Genomic DNA, 15241 nt, shown 5'->3' on the forward strand with positions numbered 1-15241 from the left:
AGCAGGGGGCTGTTCACACACCTAGACGATACGGACGCTCGTCTAAAAATGCTGAAAGATTATCTTCACGTTGCTATCTTTTGTGCAGCTGCTTCATGAAACGACATGCTGCCCGGTACTTCGCATACTTAAAAGCTCGAAGGGCACGTATTGATTTTTGATTGAAAAACAAACTCTGTCTCTCTCTCTCTCTTTGTCTGCTCCTGACGGAGGGGGTGTGAGCTGCCGCCTTCAACAGCTTTGTGCCGCGATGCTTCGCATACTTAAAAGCAGCCCTATTGATTTGTTTGCTTTTCTCTATCTCTGTGACAGCCTGTGCTCCTGACACGCACTCCTTTGAAGAGGAAGATATGTTTGCATTCTTTTAATTGTGAGACGGAACTGTCATCTCTGTCTTGTCATGGAGCACAGTTTAAACTTTTGAAAAAGACACAAATGTTTGTTTGCAGTGTTTGAATAACGTTCCTGTCTCTCTACAACCTCCTGTGTTTCTGCGCAAATCTGTGACCAAAGCATGACAATATAAAAATAACTATATAAACATATGGTTTCTACTTTGCGGATTTTCTTATTTCGCGGGTAGCTCTGGAACGCAACCCCCGCGATGGAGGAGGGATTACTGTAATTGTAAAAATAGCTATAAATGAAGACAGTAAGTATGAGATAAAAAAATGTGTTAGGAGATCTGGGACGAGGAAAGTATATGTTAGGTAAAGCCATCAGAAGAGTGGAGTTTGGGACTCATCAGGAAGTGGTCAGCAGAGTGAAACAGGAGTCATGCAGTGCAACCTTTAGGCATAAGTAGGTATCTAAGAACACGAGGCTGAGGCAGAAGAAGCAGAAGAAAAAGAAGGGAGGCATACTGCCAGTCAGGTGTTCTCAGCAAGAGTCAGTTTAGAATAAAAGCAGAGGTAAGATTTAGCATGAAGAGAAAAGACTAGAATAATATATGAGGGAGGATAGTTGTAACAACAGTCATAAAGGAAAACTTCACCCAAAAGCGATATTTTTTTTCTATGTCATTTACCCCATTGTAGATTGTAAGTGATGGCCAAGAAAAAAATTTAATCTCATGTTTCAGCACAGAACAAGGAAAACCCACATGTGGGATCAGAGAGTGGGAGACTGATGTACTGATGTGCTCACATCATCTTGTAAATGAAACAGAAGCGGCAGAGAGTTTTTGTGTTCTATGGTGCGAGTTAATTAAAATATACGGTTTGCTCCTAAAAACTTTGTGTTTTAGAAGGGTTTTTTGCTTTCCATTCGCCTGCACAGGAGCAAAAGAAGCCGAGTGTGAGCATTTGGAAAAGTTCAATGTATGTAAATGTAAAGCATTACATGAAGGAAGTAAAAATGTTAGGTTTAAATGGACAATGGGAGGGCTTAAAATTGAAAATACTCTGAATGAGAAGGATTTAACTCTTTTCAGAGCGGGTGTCAACTTACATCAGCAACATAGGGTTGAAGCGGATGTCAGCACCAGTAGACTTCCAGGGGTAGAGGGCAGTAAACAGCTATAAACATTCGACAAAGCCCTGTGTTACATTATATAGGGTGGCCCATATTTACGTTTATGACGTTGCACAGGCTGTAGCATTTAAACTACTGCGCGAAAAGTACTGAAAATGGCATCACTATGTAGCCTGAGAATGGGAGCAACAATAACCGGACATTGATGATCTGGGGTGGCAGCAAGATGGGGCACCACCACACTATGCTGTACCAGTGCGACAGTGGTTGAACAAAACATTCCCACAACACTGGATCGGCTGACACAGGCCTGTGGAATGGCCGGCTCGGTCTCCCGATTTGACCATACCAGACTTTTTCCTATGGGGTTACCTAAAAGACAAGGTATTTCGACATTGCATCCACAATGTGGCTGAGCTACGTTGCAGTTATCACAGAAGAATTTCAGAGGATACCGGTACAGATGTGCCAAGCTGCCTGTGACAACGTTGTTCTTCGTCTTTAGGCGTGTATCGATCTGGATGGCACATTGGTGAGCCATGCCATGGTGAACAAGGGATGAAAAAATATTTAAGGTTCTTAATGTTCATGTTCCATTATGTTACTTGATAATAACATTGGTAGTTTCCTGATAATAACCCCTTTTCAATCATATACATAAATATGGGCCCCCCTGTAGTTCAGCTCTGTTGGCTAGCAGTATGCTACTTGCATTATGTGTTACTCTGGTGCTGCTGGTAGATCAATGTAAGCTTCCCTCATTAACTGAAACTACAATCTAAGTATTCTTTTTTTAGAAAATACTTTGAGTGGTGAGAAGCATGAAGGAAGAGTCCATCTTGAGAAGCGACAAGAGATTAGTATGTAATTCTATAGATGGCTGATGTAGAGCAGGAGCCCAGCGACAGAGTGGACAAGAGATGAGCAACATTAGAGAAGACACAGGGAGCAGTCTATGTGGAAATGGAATATGAAAGAAATGTGCCGTTCATTTACAAAACGAACAAGTAAAAGCAGGAAAGAGAAATTCATGTTTCATTAAACAGATTCTCCTCAGGCCTGCTGAAAAAAGCAAGAGAAGATTGTAATTTTAATTGCTGTGGTTTCAAGAGACTCTTGTATACACAGAGACAAACGCTGTGGGAAATGTGCAGGTTATGCAAATAACCAAAACAGAGTGGAAAGATATTTTGTTATAGAAATATTTGTTTTTCTCAAAAAGGTTAAGAGTACATTTCAGCTTTCTTAACACTTTAGAGATTATCTTACATGTGCACATACACAGAGCATTAAAGGGGAGGTGGGGGCAGGCGGCAATCAACGACTAACATAGCCCTGTGGATTTCACGTCAAGAAGCCCATCACTGGGATCGACTCTGGAAATCTACAGCGGCCTACTCCCGTGCCAGCTTGGGGGTCACTTGGCTCCGTCACATTTTTTTTTTCCTGCAGTCTCTGAGATTCATGGAATTGGAGTAGCACTGTTGCTCTGGGAAAGAATAAGTAGTTTTTTTTATGTAATTGAATTCACCTTTCTGTAAAATATACATCCCTCGTTATGTGTTACAAATGACCCGAGACTTAAAACTGCTTAGACAAAAAAGTCGAGGTGTGCAATGTGGGAGGATGGTAGCTTGCACCAGAGATCACTAATTAGCAAGTCATAGATTTTATATAACATAAGCTTTAGTTCTGAAATTCTAATAGAAGTAGTAATGTTTTTATGTAAAGAGACTTACAAGTCCCTGCTCTGTGTAATAGTCTCCATATTTCTTCTGCTGTAATGACTTGATCAGGGTCTCACAGGCACTCAGTGTTGACAACAGAACCAGCAGCCTAGAGTTTTTCAGTCCAAACCTTTTGTTGCTAGACCACAAGGCATGGGATGGGGCTGTTAAGTTACAGCAAGGAGTGAACAAATATCACTCCATTGACTATGAAAACCTGAAAATGTTGCATTTTACTGTTAGGACACACAGCTCGGTGGATGGTGTTCTCTTTAAGATATTCTACATAAATGATAATTGATTAATAGGATGATGTTTATATCATTACCAGTAAACAGCAGAAGCACATATTCTCTCCCCTAACAGTACTCTTGGAGTGGCTTGTCATTGTGTGATGGAGTGACCAAGATGCCTGAGAAATGTCCACTCAATATTCATCATTTCAATTTATCACTTTTTTTTTTTTTTTTTTTTTTTTTTTTTTTAATACCTTTGCATCTATAATCGTGTTTATCCGCAAATGCAAACTGCTATCTTTCACTTGGGTAGATGTCAAAAAAAAACAAAACAACTTGCACATGAAATACAGAGACAGTCAATTTCTAATAATTTATGTGTTTCACTGGCCAAGAAACAATTTAAAAATGTGAAACAAGCTCATTTATTTGAATCTCCGGAAAGGCTGGGATATAACCGAGCTTCTTTAAATCAAATGCCAAAACCTATGAAGCAGAACCAAACCTAGAGTCAGTAAACAATGCTATTCTTATGTGTAAATATTTTTTAATGCATGCAATTTCTGTCTTCTCTCTGGCACAATTTCACCATCCCCTTATGGAAACGAAACTCACACACGTCAGCACAGGCACAGATGTGTGAGGCAACAACACACACGAGAAATGACGCTTCCTTGTTACTTCAATGCATACATACTGTACATGCTTTCTCAAACCTGCTTAATCCAGTTAATGCTAATTCAGATTAACATAAGGTTTTCAGTCGTATACATCAAGAGAGTTGTTGCCTAGCAACAAGAGACCACACACATTAGGCAGAACACAAACTTCATAATCAAAAGTGGTAGCGGGCTTTAAATATTCTCAATACCCATCGAGTAAGTCAGCAACACCGCAGAGTAGTCATCGCCACTGAGCTGAGAGAGTGACCGCCTGGAATCAGAACTGTCCCCAAATCCATAGGCACGCTCGTCAAACAATCAGCCAAAAATAATAATAATACATTTTATTCATGTAGCGCCTTTCCCATGCTCAAGGCACTTACACAAATAATAAAAAAGGGCAGTACACTCTAACTCTATTCCAAGGAGCCTCAAAGGTGCAGGGCAACTGCTTGCGTATTTTTGCCATGAGAACGCTGACAGGTGACATGGTTTTCCATCGGTCATAAAGCGACAGGACTGCACAAACTAGTCTCCGCTATACAGCTGATCTTCTCAAACAGCGGCAAGAACTTCTCTTCTGAAAAGGAAGCACATCAGAGAATCTGTAGGACATCGACTCGGTCAGCGAATTCTGATGACGGGACTTTAAGTCTGCATAGCCACTTCTATTAGTAATCTTGCAGGCAGTGACATGTGGAGCTTTGTGAGTTAAAGTCCCAAGTCTGGGCGCGCAGTGCCTAAGTGACTCATAGCTTTCTGACAGAAGTGGAGCCCCATGCTCTGCTATCACAGAGGTAAACATACTCAATTGGTGGAGATTTTTCTGAATGTGGTATTAAGGGGGTGTCTTCAGAAAAAAACTTTTTACTTTTTTTCAAATATGCCTTATGAGTGACGGCCGGCAGCTCAGCCAAACCAGGACGCCCCCGAAATGGAAGGATGGGGGAAGGCAGCTACTTGTGGACACTGCCTAACCCAAAACGCTTGATGGCAAATCCCCTGGAATGTAGCGGTGCCCCGGATTCCTGCATGGCATACTGGGACTTGGAGTTCAGTTTCTCAGCCCTGATGGGTGCCACCAGGGGATGCTGTGAAAGTACCTAGGGAGTCATGCTTCCCTTATAGCACGGAAGTACTTAGGAAATACTTCCAGGCTGATTGAAGAATTTTAATTCTCCATCTGACCCGGAAGTGCAGGCAAGTCACTTGGATGGAAGAGCAGATGCACTTCCAGGTCAAGAACTATATAAAAGGACTGATGAACAACCAGCAAGCGAGCGAGAGTCAGGTGGAGGTGGACAAAGCTTGCTGGGAGGTGTCAAGGAGAAAATAGAGCAAGAGAGAATCTATATATATAATTCACTAAGGCAGCCGACCATGGCAGGCAAGACGCAAGACAGAGCCACATCCGCCAACTCACAAAGCCTCACCCACCAACAATTCATTAAGCAGCCGACCATGGCACGCAAGACAGAGACCATGGGATACGCACGACAGAGCCCCGCCCACCAACTCACCCTCCTCCCGTGTCCACCCTCGCTCTCGAGGCATGCACACTGCCTGCTCATGTGCCAGCACGCAAGACCTCACCAAACACCGCCTCAGTCGCTTTCGTCTCTGCTACAGTCCACATGCACCTCTGAGCCACGTTGACTTTTCATTATTCTTTTCGGTTCCGGCTGCTTTTCTATATATAATCCATCAAGTCACCCGACCATGGGATATGCACGCACGCACGACAGACCCCCGCCAGCCAACTCTAACCCTCCTCCCGCATCATGGGATACACACGACCGCGTCCACCCTCGCAAACTGTTTTACACGCTGCATACAGTGATTCCCATCCGCGACAAACATTTGTCTACAAAAACCTGATTCATACCATACTAAGAGCATAGTGTTTTTGTTGGCTTGCCCGCCTGCCTGACTGTTACCAGCATTCACCGCAATGTACTGGAGTGTAAAACTATCGCAGCTGCTACCTCACAAACTGTCTTATTCCTCGGATTTCCCTATATAATTCACTAAGCAGCCGACCATGGCACGCAAGACAGAGACCATGGGATACGCTAAAAGCAGCCGGAACCGAAAAGAACAATGAAAAGTCAACGTGGCTCAGAGGTGCATGTGGACTGTAGCAGATAAGAACAATCAAAAGTCAACGTGGCTCAGAGGTGCATGTGGACTGTAGCAGAGATGAAAGCGACTGAGACGGTGTTTGTTGAGGTGTTGCATGCGGGCACATGAGCATGACGCGGGAGGAGAGTTAGAGTTGGCGGGCGGGGCTCTGTCGTGCATATCCCGTTTTCAGTCACAGACAGTTGTATGTTGCTCTCTCCAGAGTTCCATCTTTTCATTCACTCACAGTCATATCCTCAAACCCACCCCATTTGGACAACTGTGTCTTTCAGGAAGTGCTCACCCATCAATAAATAATCATGCGGCGTAGCGGGTTGGCTATTGTGTTTATTGTATGTAATTCTTGCCTGTGTTATTGTGGCTGTGGTGCTTAGGGCACTAAAATACTTCTTAGTGTTTTGCCCTGTGTCCTGTGCGTCTGTCTGTTGGGTTTAAAGGGGAAACAGTGACCCCTAGCGTCCACAGCCTATTTAGCCCAAATGGCAAATCTCAAAAAGATGGTTTATGCCACCAAGACTTTCTATGTCTGGTCACTATTCAAGGAGTGGATGTAGCAGTGGCCCACTCCTATAAATACTTGGGGGTCCACATTAATGACAGGTTGGACTGGTCTCAGAATACCGAGGAACTATGTAAGAAAGGCAAGAGCAGGCTCTTTTTCCTTAGGAGACTGCATTCCTTTAATGTGGGAGTGACATCCTTCACATCTTCTACAACTCTGTGATGGCCAGTGCAGATTTCTATGCCGTAGTGTGCTGGGCTGGCAACAATCACTGCAAGAGAGGCCCACTAAATCAACAAGCTAATTAAAAGGGCAATCTCAGTTATGGCATGCATTCTGGACCCCCTGGAGGTAGTAGCGAAAGAGAATTAAAACAAAACTGAGCGCCATTATGAACAATGCTGCACATCCTCTCTCTGACACAACACTGAGGACTTCCAGCAAACAATTTTACAGAAGTGTGTGAAGAAACGCTATGGTTTATACCAACAGAAATATGTCTGCATAATGCCACAATGGGATTGAACTTTTCTTTCTTTATAATGTTCTTGCTTTATAGTCATTCTGGTGTGTGTTCAGACCAAAGTGTGTGTCAATTTATTTATTTATCAGCCTATTTATTATATATTTATTTAAATAGGGCCTGTAAAATGCCAGATATCTCCTTGGGGACAAATAAACCATGGGTGGGGTACAGTTGCACATATCTAATCTTACATGCGGCCAGTCGATATCACCAAATAACCTAACATACACATGCTTAGGATGTGGGAGGAAATCTGAATTGCCTGTTAAAATAAATAAATAAAATAAACTGCATGGACATGGGGAAACTTGCAACTGTTCAAAGAATTTGAACCCAGTCATCTGTAGTCTTGAGGCAGCAATTCCAACCACTGTGCCACCAAGTTATCAAAAACCTGATGTACAGTATATATTTGTGATATGGTTAAGATATGAATTTACTTTGCAACAATTTTTTCATTATAAATTTGAGAATATTCTTAGAAGTGTACTGACAAATGACAGTATATTCAGAGTGAAAAAAACCGTCAAGGTGAAAAGATCTCATCTTGTTGAAAGAATACGTAGGATGAAATTGTTCAGTCACTGTCAGTATGTAAAAGAAATAGACATGCAATTTCCAGCACAGTTACAAAAACATGAGAAACAGTAAATGAGAAGAGCTGGATCCCTTGTTAATAAGACAAACACATGAGGATGGATTAATAGAGCTAACCTGAAGAAAACACTTGGCACTTCAATCAAATTCTAAAGTATGACTATAAGACCCCAGAGGGACAGAGACACCAAATATAACTGATGAGTAATTGAGGCTGAATTATGTGATTCCTCACTAAGTTTAATGTTTTAGAAGTGAACCTCTTAGTCACAGATTACTGTATATACAACAGAGACCCCACACTTTCAGCTAAAATAAAGCCTGAAATTAAAATGAATTAGATAGGAATACTCCCGTGTCACTATGTAGGCAAGCAAAGAAATCTTTTGAATGTCCGATTGCTGCCTTGTCCTGCACATTTGATGATCACAATCAGACTCATATTTCATCATGGCTGTGTATCACAGTTGCCATTGTTAAGTGTATTTCGAATATACAAAACTGTGAACACAACTTCAGTGCTCATCTTATTGTGTCATGTCATTATGGATAAAATGTGAATCCTCACAATATTACAAGCTGTCTACATTCACGTGTAAGATATACTAAATAAAAAATGATCAACTATGAATCTGATAATCAAAATGTCCTGGTAATGAAACAACATTGCTTCATTTAGTAATTAAAGAGTATTAATCAAAATAAGGAAAACAATCTAAATTAGCATAATTCACGCTAATCCTGGGTGTTCATAAGAAATGTAATGATTTACTTTATGAAGTAGAGGTACATAATATACAAGAAGAGTTGTGTCACATATTTGAAATATTAAAATGTGTGCTTCCATTCAAATGGTTTAAGTCTAAATATTTTCAATTGTAATACGCATTTGTTATTTTTCACCTTCTGATTGAGGTCCTGTGACCTCCAGGGGGCATAGCAGCACGCCAAACCTTCGACAGAAATGACACGACAACAGTCATGGGTTCAAATACAATCATTTAGATTTTTTCCAGTACCTTTACAGGCCCTTCTAGATTCATCTCGCACAGCACACCATAACAATACGAATAAAGATATTCCTACTTCTCCATCCCCTCCAAGCAAGTGCTGTCATTTGCCTCCCAACTCAAACTCCCTGTGGTGAAGCAGACCAACTCCTTTTATCCAGGACCCAAGCAGAAGGCCCAAAAAAATACAGGCGGAAAATCTCTGCGGCACCCATGGAACCCAACTGGGCTATCCCACGGGACTACTAATTCCAGCATGCCCTGTGGATGTCCGAATGGGTAACAAAGCCCTGGGATGCTGCCACCTATTGTGTTGGGGGAGAAAATAGTCCAGGCAAATTGCCTCTCCTTCTCTCTCCGTTATACTGACCTCCCAGCTGGGTATAGAGTCCCTCCGGGATGTCAGCATCTCCGTTGTTTCATAGGCAACTTCTGCCCATCTTGTTCCTGTTCCAGTATTGGTTTGGGTTCCTGGCTGAACAAAGGTCCTTGAAAGTCCATGCTTGCCATCATTTACAGTCCATAGAGAGGGCTAGATCCCAAGTAAAGGACGAAAAATCAAACATCATAGTCGTAATCACTGACCATAAAATAGTCTAAAATGATACTCCACATGCTTCTGTTTGAAATTTGTCATTTTCTAGCCTCTGAGTGTGGCTTTTAGAGGGGCAGGACCACAAGCAAAGAATATAATATCAAAATTATTATCATTATTAGGAACAGCAATCTTGAAATAACTTAAAAAAACGGCACTCCACATACCTATATTATCAGTCCACATTGTTTCGAAAATTTGTGAAAAGGAATATATTTGACCCCTCATATCCCATGAGATGTAACATGCACAACATCAAGTCCTTCTGATAATTTTTGCTGTAGACACCTGTTGCTTTTCTCTTTATCATAAGAATGTAATTTCTTGCACAAAATATAGTCCAGAAATGGCCTACAAATGTGTTTTTGGGGACTTTAGGACCACAAAGCTGCATAACTAGACGTCAAGACAACTTGAATGGTGTTTGGGGGAGGTTTCTCATACCAGTGAGTCAGGAAGCACTGGACAAGAAAAAAGAAAAAAATGATTTCAAAGTGTTCATAAGTAATTCTTATGAACACAAAATATAATCATATAGAAATAAGCAATACAGAAAATGTACTCCTTTGTATTTATCTGGAGCTTCCTCTAGTGGAGCACTTCCGTCAGTCAGTCAGGCCATCTTTAATACAGTAGCAGGGGCGCAACATGGTGGTATAGTGGTTAGAAATGCTGCCTGAACATCCAGCATCTCCGTTTGAATATTGTACCAGGCGTTGCGGTCGGTTTAGAGTTTGCACATTCTCTCCACATTTGTGTAGTTTTGTCTCTGGGTACTCTGGTTTACCATCCAAAATCCCGTAGATGTGTCTGTTAGGTTAGTTAGTGATTCAGAAATGAGCTCCTTGTGAGTGTAGGACTGTGTCCTGCAGTGGTGCCCTCTCCTGGATTGGTTCTCACATTGCAGCAGTTGGTACTGGGATCGGCTGCGCCCCTAGCAACTGTGAATTTGATTATGTGGGTTAGAGAATGTTATGTTATGAACAGCATGCAGATTCATAATGTGTTTGTGCGGCAAATAAGATTACAGAACAAAGATGAATACACATACTGATTAGCACAATAAAAATCTAAACATCATGCACACATTAAAACAGATACTGGGTACCTTGTGGAAATGTAACTGAAATATTTTAACAGCATATACCACTAAAGCACAATAGAGCATTGCCCAGAGGAACATTCATGATGGATGTGGCACCAGTGACATAATGAGGGGAATGCCCACTCTGCCTTGCAACAACCAATCAGCTCTCTGAAACAATCACCTTTACGAATCTTGGACATGTCCTTGAATACCTTGTGCAATGTGGTGCACTTGCAAATCAATGCAATAGTCTTCTGTAGCAGCCCCATAATGCTTGCTGACTTTTGCATTCATGTCTCGGAGCGATTCCTGGACATGCGGTAACTGGTAGCTGAGGGATTCATTTACTGTCGATTCTAAAATTCGGGTTCCAGTAGCAGTCAGTGAAGTCTTTGAGAGCAAGCTGTCTTACAATACAACATAATCTCACCACTCAATTTTCCTCACCTTGTTCAAGGTAAATTAAATGTACAACAATCAGGGGAAACAATATTGAAAGGGTAAAAAGTCCATTTTGAAACATACAGTTTGGTATGATTCACTTCAGGTTGCCTAGGCATATGCAAAAATTCATGTGTTTTCTCTATTGGTAATTTATTTAAGTCAAAAAGGAATTCATTTTGATGTTGTCCTTTTCTGATTATGTAGCATTTCCAGATGACAGGTATCTGAGTTTTCCACAACTCAAATGACTGCAAGCATAAACGGATAACTCACTATCATTGTATCTGCAATGGTTGATAAAAAGTGCTGTGTGAAGGGGTCGCTGTGCAAACTTTAAATTGCCTAATTTCAGAAACATTTGTTAACACAGTATATCCCAACATGATTTAGAATAGGGATGTCCAACTCCAGTCCTGGTGGGCTGCAGTGGCTGCAGTTTTTTATTCTAACCATCTTCTTAATTAGAGAGCTGTTTTTGCTGCTGATTAACTTAGTTTCATTTGACGTGACTTAGTTTTCCTTAATGAGCAGCCAAACAATAATGTGACACAAAACAAGCTGCCACATGACCAGCTAACCTGAAAATAAAGAAAGGTGAAGGTCTTGGTCATGTTGGTCTGTTCAGGTCACCAAAACATCTTGACGGTGGTCTTAGAAAAAACAGAAAATCAACAGTCTACTGTGGTAGAATGAAAGCAGCAACAAGTCATGATATTCAGTAACGGCTTTAATTAACAGCAAGAATTGGCTTCTCAGTAACAAACCGGTTGGAGTGAAATTGTCTGGAGTTTGACGTTCCCATTTAGCTGGTCAACTGTTGGCTCGTTTCACATCTTATTTATGTTTGGCTGCCAATTAATGAAGAAACGAATCAATTCAGAGGACTGAATCCTTAAAAACAGGGCTATTAAAATGAATGTAAAAGGAGTTAATTAGCAGTGAAAACTGCTCGCTGATTAGGAAAAGGGTTAGAATGAAAACCTGCAGCCACTGGGGCCCACCAGGACTGGAGTTGGACACCCCCTGATTTAGATAATATTGATGGCAGCATTGCCCCTCTGTTTTCAAGACAAATTTACTGGCCAGGAGCCTGGAGTTGGTACATGGATGATGAGAAATAAATACACAAGAATAAGGCAAAACATTATTGTTCAATTAGGGGAAAAGTAAAGAAAATGAGAAATTTATGAGCAAGTGAAATGCCAAACCTGAGAAACAAATAAACTTCAGAAATAAGTAGTGATGTGTCAAAGATAGCTTCGTTAAATGATTAGTTAATCCCCGTCACATTTGATGACTCTTCCAGAGATTTTCTGTCTTGCATTCATTTACATAATCCTAGTGAGTCAGTGGCAGTCCGCAGTTTGATCCTCTGAGCTGCCCATGTAATGTGATGTGTCCAGCAACTCAATCCAACTAGTCTGTGATTTGCTCTGACAAAATAAAACGGGTCCAATTCAGTCTTTAGTCGTGGGGAGGGGCTTTGTGTGCCTAAGAGCTGGCAACCAATGAATGCTCATCCAGAACCACAATGCATAGAATGCAGTGATGGGGGAATTAGGTGTGCGGGTGTTGTGGACCTCAACAACAGAAGAGAAGCTTGTCAGTCAGATGTCTCATATTTTACGCACCATGTCAAAATGGAAAAATACAAAAAAAAAAATGAGTGGAGGCTGCAGATGAACTCACCATAGCTGTCAATCTTTTATACAGCACTGACTCCGCCAGAAAGCGCATTGTTGGCCATCACAAAATAGGGTGCTGGGATGTGGGCACATAGTTACCAACTGCGACATGCCCAGCAATTGTCTGTCTCGTAAATTGACAAATTGGTTCGGCGACAAGATCAGCAACTACAGTCGGCAAGTCTGACATAATCAATGACTAGAACCTAGCATGATGTGATGTTGTGATGTCAGCTTAAGTGAAACGTTTGAGGATTCTGTGCTACTCTGTTCTTTCCTAGCAACTGAAGATACTGCTATCAAATAAGGGGATGTGTGTGTGAGGAATACACAGCGCCTCTGAATTAAACGTGGTGCAGTACATCACAGGGTGTTTCCCACAAATACTCGTACAATCTGGCTAGTAAATGTAAACATTGAAGAAATGTTAATATAAGGCATATGTCAGCCAAAAAGTCTCCTTTTTAAATTATCCTGTTCTGATACTGATCTTCTTTTCTTATTGCTTTTTTCCACAATTTGCCCTGTACAGTGCTCCTGCTATAGCAACAGTAGAAAATGAAAACGTCACAAAAAGCATGCGCTCAAGCACAGCAAATGAGCATTGCTGAAGCTAACATCCTAACTGTTCCAACTAGGGGTGTCCTACTTTGGATTAGTGGGGTAATGCAACAAGCCACTATGGTGGTACATCCAGAATCAATAAAAGAGGAAAGTCAGTGGCTTAAGTAAGTAAAACCTGAATGTGTCCTGACCAAAGCTATTCTGATGGCCACAAATGAAAATAGTGGTAGGCCAGCACTGATATAGTGCCTCAGCTGGCACTTTGCTATGGTGGGCTGGATTCACCACCTGAATTTGTTTAGCAGGATACATCTTTAGTTAGTATTCTAGATAGAAATAATATCAGAATGCTGAGCACTGCATATATTTAGTCCTGAAGAGAATTAAGTCCACCATCCTTCAGTTCTATGGCTGTACATATCAAGATACAACTATCCTGTTCTCTTCAAGTCATAAAATTAGATCGATCTAACCTCAAGTGACAAACAACACGTAAGAGACTGTACTTGGTTCAGTTATGAAGCTGTTTTCTTTCACCCCTTAATGTTTCCTAATAAATGCCGCAAGCTAGTGTAAAAAAAAGTGACTGAACTGTTACAACTCTATTATGGGATTATCTATTTGCTGAGAAGGATCATCACTGCTCTGCATATCACTTGCCCCAAATGAGCTAGGGAAAATGTGTTTATTAAAATCCTTGAAATAAATCCCCAGCATTTTCTGCCACTGATTAGCCATTCTTTTCATTGAGCAGTCCCTCATTTCACATATGCAGCATTTCATCCCATCAATGAGATGCAGCTCCAGGGCTTTGGACACCTGCTGACCTCCACTATCACAGGAGAAAAATGCTCGGTGCCACTGCACACTACAAGCTGGAGACATCTAGAAGGAGTGCTGTAGTAGAGGGTGGGTTTGGGGACAACATTCGGGGCCTAAAGATACAGTATCTTGGAAGAGACAGAGAAGAAGGTCAAAGACAACAACAGTGGGGAGACCTACAAACAAGTGCATACGCCAGAAATCTGCCATTGACATTCTCGCTGGTTCGTTTTTTTTTTTTTTAGGTTAAGGAAAAAATAAACACATATTTGCTTTGAAACAGCTAATTGTTTTTTGCATAAATAATGCAAGCATAATTATATCATTTTAATTGCATCTTGAAAACATTAAATTATGAAAGAACGCAGCTTAGTAATTTTCACATCTACCACGCTAAAACAAAGGACACAAGAAGAGCAGACTCTCCTCGGCACTTGGCCTAATTAGGCGGCATCTGAGGGATTTCGCACTTTTATTCTTGTGGCAGCCTGCTGTGGCCAGACGACTCAGGGGTCCAGTGAGAGTTTGCTTACACTTCTCAGGTCTTTATGGCTTTGTACTACACCAACATAGAGGCCTGTCCAGATTTCCTCCTTGAAATCCCAGCTGATGTGTACTGCACTGTACGAGACATAAGGCTTAAATTTGCATGTGTAATCTTGTCTCAACCAACAGAGTGTGAATCCAGATAGTTAGGCATTAAAATATGGCCATCAGATGAAGGTAGGAGTCCACTCCTTTGTGAATCATACCCACCCTTACCTACCCTACAATTCTGGCCTTGATTCCCTATGGCAAAGCTGTCCAGTTTGGAAGGTATGTCTCTCGCTTTAGCCGAGTGTGGCAATCAATGAGGTGTGTAATGCAACTGCATCAAGTCTTGCACCCTTTGCATATACCTGAGCCTGGCACTATGTTGGTTTTTTTTAGCACAAACAAAACCATTGAAGCCAAATCAGGAGCAGCTACCCTACATCTTAAATTCAGCCTCAAAGCTTTCACTCTGTTCATCACACTGTAGGCGGTAAATAAATACACACTCAGTGTTACTGTCTTGACATGATACAGAAGCACAGGAAGACATGATTCAGGAAGTAATCAGATATTTCTAAAAATATAAGACCAATACAGTCTAATTATGGAAAAAATAATGAAAGTATTCTTCAGCC

The 15241-nt window shown here is 41.3% G+C and overlaps 1 protein-coding gene across 2 annotated transcripts in view; it reads left to right on the top strand.

The window, feature by feature from the left end:
- bsna (bassoon presynaptic cytomatrix protein a) overlaps positions 1-15241 on the top strand; it is a 344908-nt gene that overhangs the window by 297760 nt on the left and 31907 nt on the right. The window lies entirely within an intron of this gene.

The sequence above is a fragment of the Erpetoichthys calabaricus genome, chromosome 18 (assembly GCF_900747795.2).
Source record: "Erpetoichthys calabaricus chromosome 18, fErpCal1.3, whole genome shotgun sequence".
Lineage (NCBI taxonomy): Eukaryota > Metazoa > Chordata > Cladistia > Polypteriformes > Polypteridae > Erpetoichthys > Erpetoichthys calabaricus.